The sequence below is a fragment of the Eptesicus fuscus genome, chromosome 9 (genome assembly GCF_027574615.1).
Source record: "Eptesicus fuscus isolate TK198812 chromosome 9, DD_ASM_mEF_20220401, whole genome shotgun sequence".
Classification (NCBI taxonomy): domain Eukaryota; kingdom Metazoa; phylum Chordata; class Mammalia; order Chiroptera; family Vespertilionidae; genus Eptesicus; species Eptesicus fuscus.
The window spans coordinates 67,688,549-67,707,015 of NC_072481.1; the positions used below are offsets into that span (position 1 = coordinate 67,688,549).

At 40.8% G+C, this 18,467-nt stretch overlaps 1 protein-coding gene across 3 annotated transcripts in view; it reads left to right on the forward strand.

Moving 5' to 3' along the window:
• Positions 1-18,467, forward strand: part of LRRC8D (leucine rich repeat containing 8 VRAC subunit D) — a 119,953-nt gene that overhangs the window by 50,669 nt on the left and 50,817 nt on the right. The window lies entirely within an intron of this gene.

Below are 18,467 nucleotides of genomic sequence, written 5' to 3' on the forward strand. Positions count from 1 at the left end.
TCAGATAGTTGTGTAAGGCAGGTAAAGTTTTTAGTTCAACTATTAGTATTTTTACTAAAGTTTTCCTATGATTTTGTAAAATTTCTTTTAAGTTGTGTAAGTTGTTTACAGGTAAAAGGAGATGAAGAAAAGTTCGCTTGCCACTGCTAAAAAGTACAGACTCCGAGCATTTAGTAGAATGAATCTCTTTCGTCTTTTCTTGCAGCTGTCTTATGTTTACAGAACTAGATTATCTATGTACTAGTCTATCTAGGGTTAAGTGTCACAGTCTCCTGGGCAGTATAATGTAACAAAGTTTTTGTTTTGTTTTTTTGTACTTTGTTAAAGAAAGTGAGTAGATGATTACCTGAGGTTGAATTGGTATTTGGAGCCTCATTAATGATTAATAAAAAACACAGAAATGCTTTTCTAAGTGCATAACGGTCTGTTAGGGTTCAAATATTCAAGAGATATCCTCTTACCACTCCTAAACACTATATTTACTCTTAGACTTAAAATATATTTGAACAGAATTCAAAGCTTAGATTGTTTGCATTTACATTGATTTACATAAGGCATAATTACTTTTAGGTTTCTGATAGCAATAGAGTTCCATTTTTTTCATGAACACTATTTTTTTTTCTGTTGCTTACATGAATACTAACAAGATAACCTTAACCATCATCTCTACAGTTATAATGATTTATGTCAGTCAATTATTATAAAACTTCCTGATGATCTGCAGTTTGAAAGTGTTGTCAACTCATAGTATCTGGTACAGAGGGTGGATGGATTATTTTAATACTTTCAGTGGCCCTTGTCTGTAGTAAAATTCCACTGACTATATTATGAGGTGCCTGTTTGCATTTTTGTTTTATCATCTTTATATTTGTTTGCTTGCCTTCAAATGCTGTCCCATATTTCTCCAGTTTGGGCACCTGTGGCTTTTACCTTCATTAGACATTAGGACCATTATATTTCTGTTGGCTTAGTATAGCTCAGCTCCTTGAATGATCTCTTCCTCAGTAGCTGGCAATCTTTTGCCATTTCAAATTTATATTTTATAAATTAGAATATGGCTTAGGTCTATACATCATCACTTTTCTGAGAATATATCAGGTCTCCAACTTAAATGCAAGTTCTTTGGGGACAAGTACTATGGTTTCCATGTAAATTATCTACCGACAATAACTAGCATGGTGCTTTCCAGGTCAGTGCTCATCGAACTGAGTTGCCCTGGGTGCGTGATGGACAGCCTTGTGATCTAGACAGTGCTCTGCTAGATGCTTTCAGAGCTGCTGCGTGTCCATTCTAGATCATACTACTCCTTGCCAAGACATGAGGTCTGAAACTGCCTAGTGGGCTCGGGGGTAGAGGCAGTTAGTTAACTATTGATGCTTTCTTTGCTCTTTATGTGGGTCCTCTTACTGTAATGACCAGGACTTTATTTTATTCTTTTTTTTTAAGTGACCAGGACTTTATTCTGTTGTTTGGAAGAGAGGAGGCAAGACATGAGCCAACCCAGTCATAGTCTATACCAGACACATTAGCCGTCTGTTCTGCTTTCCCCAGCTTTGGTTTCTTCATTCCACATCTCTGAGAGAATTTTCATAAGGATAGCCATATTATGAGAAATATATCCAGTTATATCAAAGGGCTATCTCTGTAATATCCTTTGGAGACACCAAATAGTATTTGTAGTTAGCTCTTTAACTTCTCTGCCTGCTTCCCTAATGCAACTGCATATCCCTGAAGTGAATGCTGGGCTGTTTTTGTTATCTTCCCCAACTTTTCCTCTCTCCCCTCTTAGACCAGTATGCATAACCACAGGCCACGTACCTACCTCCTGCACCGTGCTAGGTATATAATAAGTGCTTATGATGTTTGTGCAAAGCTTTCATGAATGAATATTTTTAAGAGGTGTCACTCTTAATTAACAATATTTTGCTTTCCACACTTTGGGGAGAGGATTAGTGTACAGTTGAAATTGTGATAGAATTTTGGGAATTGCAGGTGGAAATAGTTTGTGACCTGAGATGAATAAATGGATTTTTAAGCCATTTTACAACCAGGCTTCTAGATTTACTTATTCTACCTAGACTGTGTACAGTTGTCTTGTTCTCACCAAAGGCAGTTTTGTTGAAATATTCTTAGAATCAGTGTGGACAGGGTTCTGTAATCGTACAGGGGAGAGATCGTAGAGATCCAGGGAACATCAGGATACTAATTCAACCTGTTCTCTTTGAAAAATATTTTACCCTCTTCCCTTTAACTCAACAACACCTCAAAGGTGTCAACATGAAGTTGCAAAATAGAAAAGAGGTCGAAACCAGTCCTCTGGGAAGAGGATGCTAGGAGAAAAAGAAATATTTCTAAATGTATAATTGCATATATACCTTCTTAAGTTCCTCTTATATTTTTAAAGACTTAATACCTTGAACATTTTTTATATGTTCTTCTGGAAATACTAAACTACCCCCCACAAAATGTTGCAGTGCAAGACTAGGTGATTGTTGAACATAAATGTAAACGCTCCATGTTTATGTTCAGAATAGGCTGACAGAATTGTTACGTTCCAAATATGCTGGGTATGGTAGGGGAGGGGTGTCACTATCTTATAAAACAGGACCCTTCTGTAAAGCTGAAACTAACTGTTGAAGAAATAAAATGTGAACTACATCTTTATCATTATGTAGGATTGAAAACAGTCTTGACTTAAACTATTGAATCCAATTTATGGCATGGTTCTTAGAATCCTAGATTTCATAATTCTGTCAGATTTGTTTAAAAAGCTCAAATGTTTACCCTTATGTTCCTCAAACAAATTAATAAGGACATAGTATCAGCTATATTATAGCAAACTGAGAGTGCTTTCAATGCTGAATGACCTAATCGGTTATTAATCTTTCTATGGGGAATGCTTTTTCCTCATCAGCTGTCTAAAATATTTGGAAAATTATATCTTGTGGGAGTTGCCATTCACCAGGAAATGCTTGTTCATAGATGTAAGTCAGACCACATGGAGCAGTAAATGTTATTTATCACTATGGAAACCAAAATTCACAAATGGGTTAAGTCTGAAGTATTAAGCATTGGCTTCTCATGAGGATAAGTCATATCCAGATTTGGTTCAGTTCACTCAAATATTTATGGAGCACTTCACAATCAAAAGGTCTGTGGGCACTTTGTTTAATGACTAATTTTCCTCTACACAAAACCAAAAAGATCACGAAAGGGAAAAAGTAGGAGGAAAAGGTCCCAGTTTACATGGATTATCAAGGTTGTAAATATAGAACTCTGAGTTGGGAGACAGGACAGTAGGGTTTTAGTTCTGGCTCTTCCAAAAACTAACTGTGGCTTTGAGAAAATCTTTTGATTTCTTTGGGTCTCAAGGTTCTCATCTGTAATAAGATGGGAGTAGGATAATATATGACCCCTAGGTGACGAATCTTTTTTTTTTTTTTTCACTTCTCCTAGAAGTATGAAACTATTTTTTGTTTATTGAGAGAGGAATTATACTTGTATGTGTCTCATTAAGAGTAATGAGGATTATTGTGATGCTGCAACAACTTTATCACCTAACAAAAATAATCTGTGCCCAGTAAGGATTGGGCCACATGTCTAGAGGTTGCCATCTGTTTGTAATCCTCCCCACTCAGATGTATTGACATAGAATGCCAATATCATCTAGGAGTGATGAAGTATGCAGTAATATGAATTGTAGATGTTTAGTTTGACTTGTAGCCAAATGTTGGCATTTAAAGAGTGTCACTACTGTTCCTAGGTAAAAGTAAGGATAATGCCTTAAGCCAGCGATTTTCAGCTGGTGGGCCCAAGTATGTTTGAAACATGCACTACCTGACTATTTAAATGGGGGCACTGACCTCTTTTCCCTTAGATGTCAAATAAAAAAATGACAACAGCCAATACAACAATAGCCATCGGGTGTGAATGAATCAAAATTATACCAGATAAGCAAAAAATATATTTTTGGGTATGCCTTAGAATTTAGTGATTAGTTTATGAAAATGGCTGCCTTTTGCAGTATTTTAAAGATGTTAAGAGGTTGGCCTAAGAGGAGGTTAGCTGAATTGGTTAGTGAGAATATTTATTCACATATCCATTTCATTCTTCGTTCTCCTAAGACTTTGCTGTGACTGTCATTTCAGTAATTTCTATAATAGGAATATCTCACCAGTGGAATTTGAATCATTTGGCCCTAAAGATTCAGCAGAACTTGTGAGGGGGGAGGGTGCATGTATTTTCAGCTTTGTTTGCTGATCTGAGTACGTGTGGGAAGGCAGCTTCTCTTGACTGATTTCTCATTATTAAATGGGGAAATATACATTGCATTCTTACCCCTCAAGAGCATTATAAGGCTAACAGGATACCTAAATAAAACTATCAATAATGTTATTTTATATATTAAGTAGCCAAGAAGAATCTTTGAACTTGACTTAAAATACAAATGTCCCTTTTTTCCCTTTTTTTCTTCTTCTTTTTTACCTTAGAGAGAGGAAAGGAGCAGGGGAGAGAGAAACATCAATGTGAGAGAGAAACAGCGATCAATTGCCTCCCATATGTGCCTTGACTGGATATTAAACCTGCAACCTGGGTATGTGCCCTGACTGGGAATTGAACCCGCCACTTCCTGGTGTATGGGATGTCACTCCACCCAACTGAGCCATACCAGCCAGGGCACAAATGTCCTTTTGATGGTCAGATATTGCTGTTTGATTTTTCTTTAATATGGGACTTTACTAGATTATAAGTTTTAAAATATGATTGTGATTGAAAGTGAGAAGCTCCAAAATAGCTCACTACCTAACCTTTACAAAATACCAAATATAATGTGGCTTTGTTTAAATGTTCTTCATCCACTCATTAGGTCATGTCATAAGTCGTTTTCGATCATTTGCTATATGCCAGGCACAGCTTCAGGAGCTAGAGATACAGTAGTGAACCTAACAAAGTCCTTCTCCTCAAGGAGGCCACATACTGGATGGGGCTGGTGAGCATACATTTGACGGATATCGATTAGCTATCCCGGAGTAGGTGCAGGGTAAGCAGACAGAGCAACAGAAGGGGTATTTGTGGTCAGGGAAGGCCGTTCTCACTGGGTGACACTTGAGCAGAGACCTGAAGGAGGAGTAGGTACAAGCCAGATGGAATACCAAGGGAAAAATCATTCTCGGCAGAGGAAACCTAAGTGCAAATGCCTTGTGGCAGTTTTGTGGTCGAGGAAGAACACGCTGGCGATGCTGAGTGAGCCATGGGCAGAGCAGAGACCAGAGGAGGGAGCAGGGAGGTGGGTCTTCTGGACCACAGAACACACTCTCCATTTAGGGTCTTTTTTGTTGTTTGTTTGTTTGTTTGTTTAGAATAGTGACAAAATTTTTATTTTTCATAAAAATTTTATTTTTCAATAACACGACAAATTCTCATTCTAGGAAGGTAACACCACAAATCACAAAACACACCAACCACATAAACACATCAGTCCACAAGGAAAGTCGTTACTGAAGGGTCATCATGAAACCCATGGGAGCAAAGTAACTTATAACGTGGGAGCCAAACAGTCAGTTTCCTTTAAAGAATAAAAAACATTGATACCCAGAGCTCTTTTTCTGCTAGACCCCTTTGGGAACTCTCATCTCAGTTGACATTTGCCCTTTCCTGGGGCTGTTGGGTTCAGTGATAGCTTCTTTCCGTGGCTCGGGGGTTACAGCTTCTAGAGGGGGATTTACTACCGACTCTCCATCTCTTGTTTCCACCCAGTGCTTAAAAGGCTAGCAGTCTTTTTCATACTGTGGTCCACACACCACCAGGATTAAAATCACTGTGGGGCTCAAGGGAAAGAGATGAAATAGAAGAATTTTGTGACACAGGTTTCTCTTCACAGAGAGCACAGGGAGATTCTGTAACCCTACTATACAGTTCTTTTCTTTGCTACTCAAGGAAGGGAAGTTACAGGATAGTCGGAGATCAGAAATTAAGGGGAAATCTGGGTGAAAACTCCGGTCATCTAGAATAAGGGTCCATAAACTGGCCTGTGGGACAGCTACCTGTTTTTTGTGTGATTTTTTTTTTTTAGAACAATGCCACATTCATTTGTTTATGGGTTGTCTGTGGCTGCGTTGCACTACAATGGTAGAGTTGAGTAATTGCTACAAAGATTATGTAGCCTGCAAAGCCTAAAAATTTACTATTTGGCCCTGTGCAGGACAAGTTTGTCAGACAGCTGAGCTATGCAATAGAACTTTCTGTAAAGATGGAAATATTTCTATCCATTCTCTCTAACATGCTAGTCACGGAAACTGGAAGTTGGGGGTATTGAACACTTATGAGTGGATAATGTGACCGAGTAACTGAAATTTTCATTTTATCTAGTTTTAGTTAGTTTAAAAAAGAATTTAAATTTAAATAGTCACATTTGGCTAGCAGCCACTGTATCAGGTTGTACTGGACTAGAGCAATTTTCAGATTAGGATTGGCTGTGGGTGTCAGTTTGCTTCAGGCCACAGCAAAGAGAGCGACTAGGGGAGGGAACATCTACAAAGATGTTTTAGAATAATTTTTCTGTGACTTTTTTAAAGAGTTACTTGTGTTAGGACCCAGTTCTATCATTTAATTAGCTTTTTGACCTTGATAACTTAGCTTCTCTCTGCCTCAATTTCCTTATTTGTAAAACAGAGAGGATAGTAGTACCTACTTTATACCATTGTTATGCAATTTAAGTATAACTGCCTAACAGTACCTTGCAAATAGTAAAAACTTGGTGTTTGCTGCTCTTATTATGATTATTTCATAAGTTTTTTGTGGCCTAGTGTAAGAAAATAACTCTTAAAATTTACCCCTCTCCTTAAAAAATATTTTATTTTTCCAAAAATTTTTAAAGGAAAGAGGATTCTAAATTTCAGGATAATTTGCGCATTAATCTGGCTAATATAGTCTGTTCCTAATTTGGAGACCAGCTATACTTCATATCTTTCCATGCAGGTTCATTACAGTTAACCCAGTTGGGTCCAGCATGTGACATTTGCGGCATGGTATTGTCTGGGTCTTACTGAAGGTCACTGTGAACATTGATAGATGGCTAGATTATTTTGCAAAAACTCTTCACAAATAACCTAGGTATATTTAATTAGAAACAGAACGTTTCTTAGTGCTTGCTCCTAAGCTGAAGAAGTCTTAGTAATATTTGAAAGGAAGGAAGGATGTTTCTATTTTATCTTGAGACACGGCTGAATCTCCTAACATGAGTAAGCTTGATGTCTTTTATAGAAGTGTGAGCAGGGCTGGCAGGAACATACTGGGAGGTGGGAGTTGCAATTGTTTGTGTAAATGATAACAGAAATAGACATCCAAAAGCAGGAAAAAAATCAGAATGGTGATGACTATAGCTTTTTTAAATTGAGTGATTCTTAACTTTCTTATCTTCAATATTATGTACTAATAATCTAGTGCTATGTACTTGCCATGGCTAACAGTATCACTTTTAAAGGAGTTAATGAATGTGGTCTCCTGAAAAATCTACTTTTAGGTTTTCTGAGACAGTAATGATGTAATAATGCTCTTCAGTCCTTAGATCTGTTCTCCAAGGCTGGAAAAACAGAGTGTTCAGCAGATATTATGGGCTGAACAGTTACTCTCCAAGGCTGCCTTTTTGATCTGTAAGACCATGTTGCAACACTCCTTGATAAGCAAATAATATAAGAAGAAAGCCTTGCCCGGATGGCAGGGGCTGCTTCATTATGCAAGTAATGATTCCATCCTTTAGGTCATAGTGTTCTGTGTGTTTTCTGTTTGAATCTCTCTGAGGTGCATTGAACCTGCTGCAAGTTTTCATGGGCTCATTTTACATAGAGCAGAGAGAATGGGAAAATGCTCAACTATTAATATCTCTAGCTTGAAACCATGTACAGCCTGAAACTGAGAAGAGAGGATACGGAAGTATCGAAGCCTTTGATGTGCTGTGGCCCGTGAGGGGTTAGGTTGTCCAATAGGCGCACCTGTTTGACTGCAGGCTCTGCTTGTGTGTGCTCTTCTCTGTGCCTCCTTGCTCCGTATCTGCCCACTGCATTTGCCTGCTGGACTCCATGTTCTGCTGTTCTTCCACATCTATCTACAGCCCATTGACACCCATTCGCACCACTTCAGCTAAAAGAAAGTAAACAGTAAAACCTTTTCTCCTCCTATAAATTCCGTTTCCCCCTTCACCTTTGGTTTTAACTGTAGGGAGAGGATGCGGCTTGCAATTTAGAAGACTGTGGTTCCCATTATAAATTTCCTTGGAGTAGAGACTTTATTGTATAAATTGCAGAGTAAGAATTAATGAGTAGAAGTTATAAAAAGACTGACTTAAGCTCAATATAGGGAAATATTTGTCCGCAGTCAACGGACCCTGCACGTGCTTAATCAGACGATTCTGCTAGGGATGTGGAAATGGTTAAGAAGCTGGACAAGGTGGTATCATACACTTTCAAGATATTACAACAAAAAATAATATTTTCTTATCAAGCCTGTGATGTTACCTTATGAATAGTGTTGTGTATAAGGAATTACTTATTTTTTTCCTAAATTATAGGTGAATCATACTAGCTTATCAAGTGTAGTACTGTGGTACATTCATTTACTCTAGTGATGTGTGTCGCATAATCTTCTTCCCAGCAAATTTATTTTGAAACAGTGATTTACTAATTAGAATATACATGAGTGAATTCAGTAGTTATTTATTGGGATCTGCTATATCCATCACACTATGCTAGCCTCATGGAGGATGAAAATATAAATATAATACTTCCTTTACATTCTAATTGGAGGTATAGACATGTGTACTTTAGTCAGGACATACACAACACTATGAAAAATATAAAAATCAAAATTACAAAACAGGAGAAAGCCATGTAATTCTTCCTGGAGCAATCCAGGGAGCTGATATGGACTGCACTTTAAAAGACAAGATTGGAAGGGCAGGTATAATAATTAACATTTATTTGGTATCTGCTGTGTGAGAGACATTTTTCTCTGTGGTTTGCATGTCTCTGTGAGTTCTGGCACTGTTATCCTCATTCGGCAGATGAGTTGGTTTAGGTGTAAGGAGAGCACGTGCTCAGGATGTGTGAAGGAGGGAATGTTGAGTAGTCAGTGTATGGATTTGTTGATAAAAGATGAGAATGATATAGTAGTCAAATTATCTAATCTAAATGAAAAACTTGATTTTCCAGAGTCACTTCCAGGACCATCAGAAGCAAAGTATTTCATGCAAATTATATTGGCATTGGAGTGTTGAAATTTTGATTCCAGTTCTAGACTGTAATACAGAGGAATCTCATTAGGTTGAACATTTGTTTTAAACCAGAAAGTATACTGGATTAGTAGTTGAGAGACCTGGGTTTGATTTTTTTATTTTTTTCATACCATTTGTTGACTGTCTCTTCACTCATAACCTGAGGGGCAGTAATACTGCTCCATGAGTATATGACAGTTCAGGCTTGGTGCCATATGTATATGTAAAATTTAAAAATATTCATTGAATCTAAATCAGAAAAACGGAATTTATGGCAGCATCTCTTGCCCAGCCCACCTGGTAACATAAATACTCCCTTTCTATCCCCCTTCAACCTCTATTTCCTCTTAAGTGTACTATTGCAATAGTTTCTGAACTGAATTCCACACTTGCTATTCTAAATGTAGAATGTCTGGCTAATTTTTTTTTTTTTTTTTTTTGTAAGAATAACATATATCATGTCACTGCTCTGTTTAAAGCTCTTCAATGGCATTCCTTCTCCCATGAAAGGAAAAGTAGGTTCTTACCTGCTGCTGGCTCCAACTGTTCCAATATAAATCTCTCCTCACCTGCCCATCTTGGGCCTCCTCTCGTTTCTAACTTCATTTCTATCTCTAATCCTCCTGGTCCAAATGTATTTCTCCTTCCTTTGTTGCTCTTTATATCTCTCGTGACATTTTTCATCCACTCATCTATTCAGCCAATATTTAGTGAGCAGCTGTATGTGTCACATACCTTACCAGATGGTGAGAACACATAAGTCAATAAGATGGAGTCACATGCCCAGTTGACTCACCTAGTGATATTTACAGATCTTACCACTGCTGCTAGACCACAAGCTTCCGAGAAATGGAACTATGTTTTTAGACATTTCTGTGTAACTCTAGATGCCTTCCTTTAGTAACATCTAAATATTTGTTTGATAAATGGTTGAATTTATGTTTAACAACATTATTCCAACTTTTTATATAAAATTCTAGGTATATTGTAAAATTTTTAGTGAGACCATGACCATTCACTCAGTTTCTCAGTCTTTGCATTTGCAAAATTAGTATATTATTTCTTTATAATTAAAAACATGATGGGCAGTAAACAAAATAGATATTCTTTGGACTCCTCACATTTAAAAAAAGTGATATTGATAGGTATTTACATATAATTTAGCCTGTTGAAAGAGGTAACATTTTAAGGTGTCTGTTACCTTTTGTATATATTTTTAAGTTGTAAATTAAAGATATCTAAACTACTTGACAATGAAAATAGAACAATCAAGTAGAGAAGATTGAAGATTGCCAGAAACTAAAGAGGAAGTTAGGAATGACTGGAGACTTGGGACAGGATCTGGACTCAAATCTTCAGACCTAGTCATTCACAAGATAGATGTAGAGTTGAGTCTTTTTGTGTTAATGTATATGTGTGTCAAAATTACATTTTCTTAATTTAGTTACACATTTAAATTATAAAAGCAACATGATACATTTTGGAAAATAGGCAAAAGAAAATAAATACCTTAACGCAATATCTAATAACATCTTGATCTCTTTGTGTTTCTTAACATGTAGAGTTGTGATATACAGACCATTTGAGATGCTACATTTCTCATATTAATATATGACCATCACTGTTATAGAACTATATAACATTCCATTTAGTGGGCACACCATTGTTATCCTGTGGTTGCAAAATCATGTTGTTTGGCCCTGACCAGTGTGACTCGGTTGAGTGTCATACAGCACACCCAGAGGTTGATGGTTCAATTTCTGGTCAGGGCACATGCCCAGGTTTCAGGTTCAATTCCTTTGTATCTCTCTCTCTCTCTCTCTCTCTCTCTCTCTGTCTCTCTCTCTCTCTCTCTGTCTCTCTCTCTCAAATAAATAAAAACAATTTTTTAAAGATCACTTTGTTTCAGTGCTTTGCTGTAATGCGAAATGCTATCTACCACCTATAATGCTGATTTTCATGTGCCTATGTTTTTTGCAAGGTTTTGGCATATTTCCTTAGATAAGATTTCCAAAATGCTATTTTTTTCTTTCTAATGTTAAACACACACATGCACACCTCCCCACCCCCCCCCCAAAAAACAACAGTAAAACCATTTGCTAGAATAGTTTTTTCAAAATATAGTACTTGTTTTACTTATTCCCTTCCTGGACAATTGATGAAGAAATGATGGCATCATTTTAACTAAACAGTAGTTTGAATATAATACACTGACCACAGCTTTGAGTGATTTGAAAAAAAGAAATTTTGTGTCTCTGTCTGCAAGTGACTTGTGCATCTGAATGATGAAATGATTTTGAAAACATTGTTAACAAGCATCTGATTGAATAGAGTTTTGTGCTCAGCACATTCTGTGATGTGCTGGTAAGTGGCAGGTTCATGTATGTGTAACCCACCGCATCAGATGTCTGAGACCTGTACTGAGCTTACTGTGTTGAAATGATGAATCTAACCTGCTTCCGACCAGTCTCCCCAGCCACCTGTTTGAGAGCTGTGGACATGTCTCCCCACAGAAAGGACACCGCTAAACAGTGTAAATTATCTATTTTGAATTATTAGCCTCTGGCTAATCCAGGGAGTATTCTGTGATCTTAGACTATCCACAGATCAGCAAGAATAAAAGTCTGCATGCATTATCATATTGGAAACCAAAGAATAAGAAAGCCAGTGAGCAGAGGGATGGATAACGACCAAATTTAGAGGATGTAATGTGGTAATAAGGGCTACAGAGACAGATAAAGCACAGGAAGGGGACTAAGGAGTGTCAGGATGTGTGTGTGAGAGCAGGGGGTCAGGGAAGCCCCGTGGAAGTGATGGCAGGAGCCCTGTAGATCTATTTCAGGGGAGATTACAGCGTGCAGTTTGTTGACCAGTACAACCCAGCGGTGAGGGGAAGACAGTGATATAGGAGAGAAAGAGACAGTTGGAGGATTATGGTGGGGATGTTAGACAAATTGGGGTCTAGTATACAAATGCAGGAGTTGCTTTGGTAGGGGTGGATAGTTCATTCACAGAAGCAGAAGGAAAGACAGACTGTGGGTATCAACGCGGAAAGGTTGGTACCAGCAGACGTGCTAGTGTGTGGAAATTCTCACTCGATTGCTTCTGTTTACCCAGCGAAATATAAAGCAAAAGGTTTTTCAGCTGCAGGTGAGGAGGAGATTTCTAAAGAGAGGAGAACATATGAAATAGTATTGAGGAAGAGGGAAGAGTGACAGACTAGGGCAGTGGTCGGCAAACTGCGGCTCACGAGCCGCGGTTTGCCGCTCTGTTGACTAATGAGTTTACCGACCACTGGGATAGGGGCTTAATCACAAGGGACAACAACAGCCTGTAATTATTGGAATCGAGAGTCTAGGTCAGTGGTCGGCAAACTCATTAGTCAACAGAGCGGCAAACCGCGGCTCGCGAGCCGCATGTGGCTCGCGAGCCGCAGTTTGCCGACCACTGGACTAGGGAAACAACGGGCTTGCCAGGCTCACTAAGACCCACCTGAGGTCAGTGGCCATGAATATAAATGGAACTTGTTTGTCCACATGATTATGTGTTTTTCTTCAGCCACGTACAGCAGCCCGGGTTCAGGTGCCGAACAGTCGGAGATTGAGGTTTACATCAACCGTAGCATGCCAAAGGAGTAGGACAAAGAAAGAGAGGCACGTTGTGCTGAAGAAGAAGTAAGAAAGGAAGTATTTGTAATAACAGGCATGTGGAAAGAGAGGACGTGCGTGGTCTGAGTGACAAGGGAAAAGTGTAGGATCGGTGGGATTTTGTCTTAGTAGGATTAAGAGGTGATTCGGAGCGAATACCCAAAGGAGTGATTTGGAAAATTAAGAGTTTCAGAAATGTTTTAAAGATAAGTAAAACTTTTCATTGATTCGATGCGGGGGAAAGAATGAAGTCAGGGATGAGGCTCAGGGTTTACTTTGGGTTGACTACATAAATGTGGTTACCAAGCTTAGGTAGTCATAAGGCCAGGCAGGTAAGAGTATCAAACAATGAATAGTGGATGGGCATTGTGGTCTGCTCCGCACATGGTCCTGAAAGGGCAGCTCAGCTGTGGCTGTTACCACCAAAGGGTCTGCAGATCCCAGGCTGCTAGGTCTTCCAGCTTAAAAAAAAAGGGACAGGATAGTAATGTGAACGCTCCCAATTTATAAATGCTGACCACTCTTTTTTTTTTTTTTTAATTAAGCACAGTGGCAAATTGTTTTTAGACCGCAGACCACCACATTTCTCTTGAGAACATTTCTGTCAGGGAAATAAGATTTATGTACATGAAATTGCATCTGCATCACCCTTATTCAAGAAAGAATTTGAAGCCACACGAGGTGGAGGCATCTGAAGTAGTGAATTGTGCCCCCAGGGACACAGATCCCAGCGCAGTTCTGAGAAGGGGCACGGCGAGAGGTTGCAGAGTGCTGACCAGTGTGGTGCTGATTGTGTGCTATCTCTCAGAGCCATGGGCCTTGCTCTCAGGCTTGAGTCCTTTGTGGTTTCCATCCCATTAACCTTGAACAGTTGCGCTGAACTTTATTTTTAGCTTCTGCTTTTCACTTCCAAGTTGATAACTGAATGAAGTTGTCATTGGCCTGTCGAGCCTTGGCTCAGAGCAGCAAGGCCATGCTGAGGGTTCCCCTGTCCGTGAACTACAGGATGGAGTTGGCCCTGGTAACTCTAAGCCTTTCTTTGAGCTGTTCATGAGCCTCTGCCTGGAAGCAGTTTACCCACATCCCTGCGCAGGTGATGAAGTAATGTCTTGGGAGGTTCAGCGTTAATAAGGCTCTGCCCACGAGGGCAGCTGCCAGGGAGAGTGAAGTGAGTCTGAGGCCTCCTTTCCATCAGTTAGAACCTGGACTTCCGTTTCTTGTTATAATCCTGCCCACAAGGCTTCCTTTGGCTGTGTGCTGGGAGATGAGACCAGAAGCCCGACAGTTGAGACAAGTTTCTTAAGGACAGGGTCTGTGGCCATTTACTGAATGTTTGTGACATCCCCGTTATGGGCCAAGCCCTGTGCTCAGCCCCGGGGACACAAAGATGAAGGAGGGAGACATCCCTGCTGCCATGGTGGTTTGCTTCTTCCTTTCTTCCATTTACTCATTCCTCTGATTTATTGAGTGACAACCATGCGCCATGTTCTGGACTGGGTTGTTGGGAATATAAAAAAAATGTAAGGATAAGCAGATAAATTACAGTACATTCACATTTACTCTGTAATTGGGATCGCTGGAGCGTTCTGTGAGCCCACAGATGTAGTAAGTGACTAGGAAGATACTGAAGAAAAGGCTCATTCCCTGTCCTCAGGGAGTGCACAGTCCTCTCAGAAGAAGCGAAGGCACCGCCCCCAACACCACATGCCGCTCCTTAAAATTTTCAGTTTGATCCTTTGTATTTCCGACTCCAAGTGTCTTTGTGTTTCCAGCAGAGTACTTGGTGTCCAAGTGTTTAATAAATGTTGGTTGAATTCATAAATGTCAGTGGGTGGTGCAAGACAGAAAGGACTGTATTGCTATGAGAGCAGTTCTTTCAGGAAGAGTGACATCTGAGCCAGCCTGGGAAGAGAGGCCACAGTTCCACAGGAGCAGAGGGCAGGCTGCCCAAGGTGTTCCAAGCCCCTGCATGGCAAGAGCCCCGCATTGAGCCCCGGAAACAACCTGGGGCTCTGTTTGGTGATGAGCTCAGGGCAGAGGAGGAAATGTGGAGAGGTGGGAAAGGATGGAGGAGAGAAGGGAGGGGCTTCCACTGCCAGTCCAGGGACTTTCAGCTTTATTTAGCAGGAGTGGAGTTTGTAAAGGGTTGGTCCAGAAGGTACTTTCAGAAACTACCATTGATGGCAGTGTGATGGGTAGATTAGAGAGGTTGCAGGATCAAACTTGGGATTTATATTTTTGTTTTACTGAGATAAGAGTTTTGGGGGTTTTTTTTTAGAATAGGGGGAGACCCAAACGTGAGTGGGGACTAAGGAAGGGACCTGTGGGAGCAGGGAGGTGTTTCTGAGGTACAGGCTCACTCTGAGATGGGAAGAGGGTTGGATGGACAGCATGGCATTGGGAGGTGGGGTGGAACCCCATCAGCACAGGTGCAGGAAGGCCTCAGCACAGCCTTCACTGGAGGTGCGCCTGCAGGGGCTGGCCTGGGTGGCGCGTTCTGGGCCTTTGGCGGCCACTGTGAAAAAGGCTAACCATGGGGTTTCAGCTGGGCAGGGGGACAAGAAAGGAAAGCCAGAAGAGGCTCACGCGGCAGCCGTTGTATCCTTCACAACGTCAAACAGCAGCAGTGGTGTAGCTGGAATATTGATGATTGGGCAGAAAATGCAGAACGCTGAGCGCCCGTCTCTTAGGGCCTTAATTACCTCCTTTGTCAAATAGCCCTTCAGATCTGTTCAGCAGCAGCAGTCTGTGAGTCTGTCAGCAGAGACATAAGGCACTTGAGAAAAGCTACTTGCTTTCTGAAAGCCCAGCCAGGCACCCCTGCCAGCTCCGGCTCAGGGAGGGCATCCCAGCCAGGCAGAGTGTGGCTACTTTGATCCCTTTCTTGCTTACTCATTCTTACTAATACTTTGTAGGTAACGTTTATAGGAAAACAAGCCAGCTAATTTAGACTGTGTTTCGTGTTAACCTTTCTTTCCTTTGCTGTTGCCGGAGAAAGTAGGGCATGTTGCTGGAACAGCATCTGCCGCGCTGCAGCCTGCACCTAAACCTGCAGGCGGGCCTTTCTGCAAGAATCCCAAATGCGTGAGCACAGAGGCTTCGCTTGTCCTATGTATCTTGGTATAAAGGAGAATGATCTCACAGTAAGCCTCAACACGTTCCTCTGTGGGGTGGGCTCTAGGTGGGGTAGACTTTGTGTAATGGGGTTTCTGTTTCCTGGCATTGGTCCCTGAAGGAAAACGCCCACGTAATACCTAACGCGTGTTCAGCACCTTAGAGCCTCCAATCATCAGAAATCATATATGTGATGTTTTACTGTAAACTGGTAGAAGCAAGGATAGCTAGGTGTCGGGTGTATAGGGCACTGTGTTAATTTAATTTAGGTAAGGATTTGTGGGGAAGAGCCGGCTGCTTCTATTTCTTCAAGCCTTGACTCGGGGAAAGCCATCCTGGGACTGAGAGCCGTGGAGTTAGACAAACGTGGGTTCAAGTCTGAGCTTGTGGAGTTAGGCAGACGTGGCCTCCAGCAAGCTACTTAATGTTTCTAAGCCCCAGCTTCCTCATTGTAAACCAGAACGGTCAGAGCTGATATGACAGTAGAAAGATGTTAGGTTTACGAAACTTGGCAGGCACGGCTTGAACCAGAGAGGTGCACAGTGACTGATAATTAATAACAAGGACCACCTACTTAGACCGGGTACTGTCAGAGCTGGGCATACCTGAGCTTTTCTCACCTTTGCCTCCCACATCCAGACGACCACAGTTCCCACCTGTGTTTCGCCTTTGAAACACGGCATTTGCCCTTTCTGCCGCAGCCCCGTTGATGCCATCCTTGACCTCATCACCAGCTGAATTGTGGCAACAGCCTCCCAGCCAATCTCTAGTGTCTCTCATTCTCCCATATCCCCACCCTGTGTTGTCCCCACCGCATATGTCATAAATCATGGTGTGACTGTGCTTTCTAAAGCTGCTGAGTGTGGATCTTCACTGTCTCTGTGTGGTCTGCTAAAGAAAGCCAAACTCTCTCTTTGTTTGGTATCCAGTGTTCTCTGGGATTTACCTGAACCTTCACCCTTCAACTTTATTTTATGTGACGACTCAGTATGAATTCTTTGCTACCATCACACCAGGCAGCTTAACCTGAGACATACAGCGAGCTCAGTCCGCGTGGCGCCTTTGCTCATGCTGTTCCTCCTGCCTGACATGCTGCACACGGCATTGTTTATATTTTAAAATGCGCATGTGTGTCTGCATGAATCATTAGTCCTGAAGGAAACATCGGGGCCCAGAAACACATCTTTCTTCTAAAAATGGATGAGGAATTTTATATCTTGACACATCTATCCCTCGGCTTTCCATTTTATTTTTGTCTTGATAATTGATTCGCTGACTATGTTGGGATACATTATCTTCATAATGGCATCGCTGCATTCTAGTGACGATAGTACCAGAGTATTAAAGAGTGTGGAGGAAGATGCTTTGGAGTTAGGGGATTTGGAAAGGGCAAGAAAGCAATGTTTCCTATACATGCACCCTAAGAAACGTTTTTCTAGACCCCCAGGGAATCTTTATTTTGCTATTGCTGGTTTTCACTGTTTCTTCTTAACCCTTTACTTAGAAGGAATACGTGAAGGCCTCGTGCGTGGAGGCCCTCTGTCTGTCTTTGCCAGGAACCTCAGCATCTCAAACTGGCTTCAGCCCACAGGCTGTGGAGGCAGATGAGGCAAAAAGGCATTTAAGTTCATTCTCCAGGTTCCTTTTCATCAACGTTCTGTAGACATAGCCTGATGTTTCTTGGCCATAGAGACAAATGCTGTTTTGCTTAATCTTCACAATTTAAAATCGTCCTGGTTTGTTGAGATGCTTTCCCTCACTGACTTGGGTTTTTCCTTCTCTGCCTGTGTCTCCATAAGGAGAAGGTGAGAGGGTGCCAAGGAGAGCACCTGCTCCATGTCATACCTCATCCATGATTAATCTTTGAAATTCTCTCTTCCATTTTCTAGAGTCTGGTGCCTCATCTGTGGCCGGTAGTAGGAATCCTAAGATTTCTCTTTTTTGCCAATTCATTTATTCTCTGAAGAGTGGGAGAGAGGCTGCCTTAAACCGGGAAGTGCTCTTCTCAAGAGGTCCAGACAGGGTAGTCATTTGTAATTGCCTATGAAGTGGCAGTCACATTTAGGATGATTTTAATTTTTGTTTTTGTTTTGGTTTCTTCTAAAAAGTTTAAGTAGTGGGAAAGGGATCGGATAGCTCTTGTAATCTAGGGCACTCAGTTAAAATCTCGCCTCATCCAATCAGATAAGTACCCCTTACATCATAGGAGCAAGTAAGAGGCTGTTTCTCTCGTATTAGCATTCCATTCCCAGGACAAGGACATCTTTTTAGAAACCGTGAAGCGCTTAGCAGTAAGTGATTTAGAATGTGCAGAGGAGGAAACATTTTTCTTGTTTTTTATCTTAAAACATACGGTATGGTCACAGTCCATAAATTCACAGTAACACAGCCTATTTAATAAGTGGGGGAAATGGTTATCAGCTTTAACCAGGTCAAAT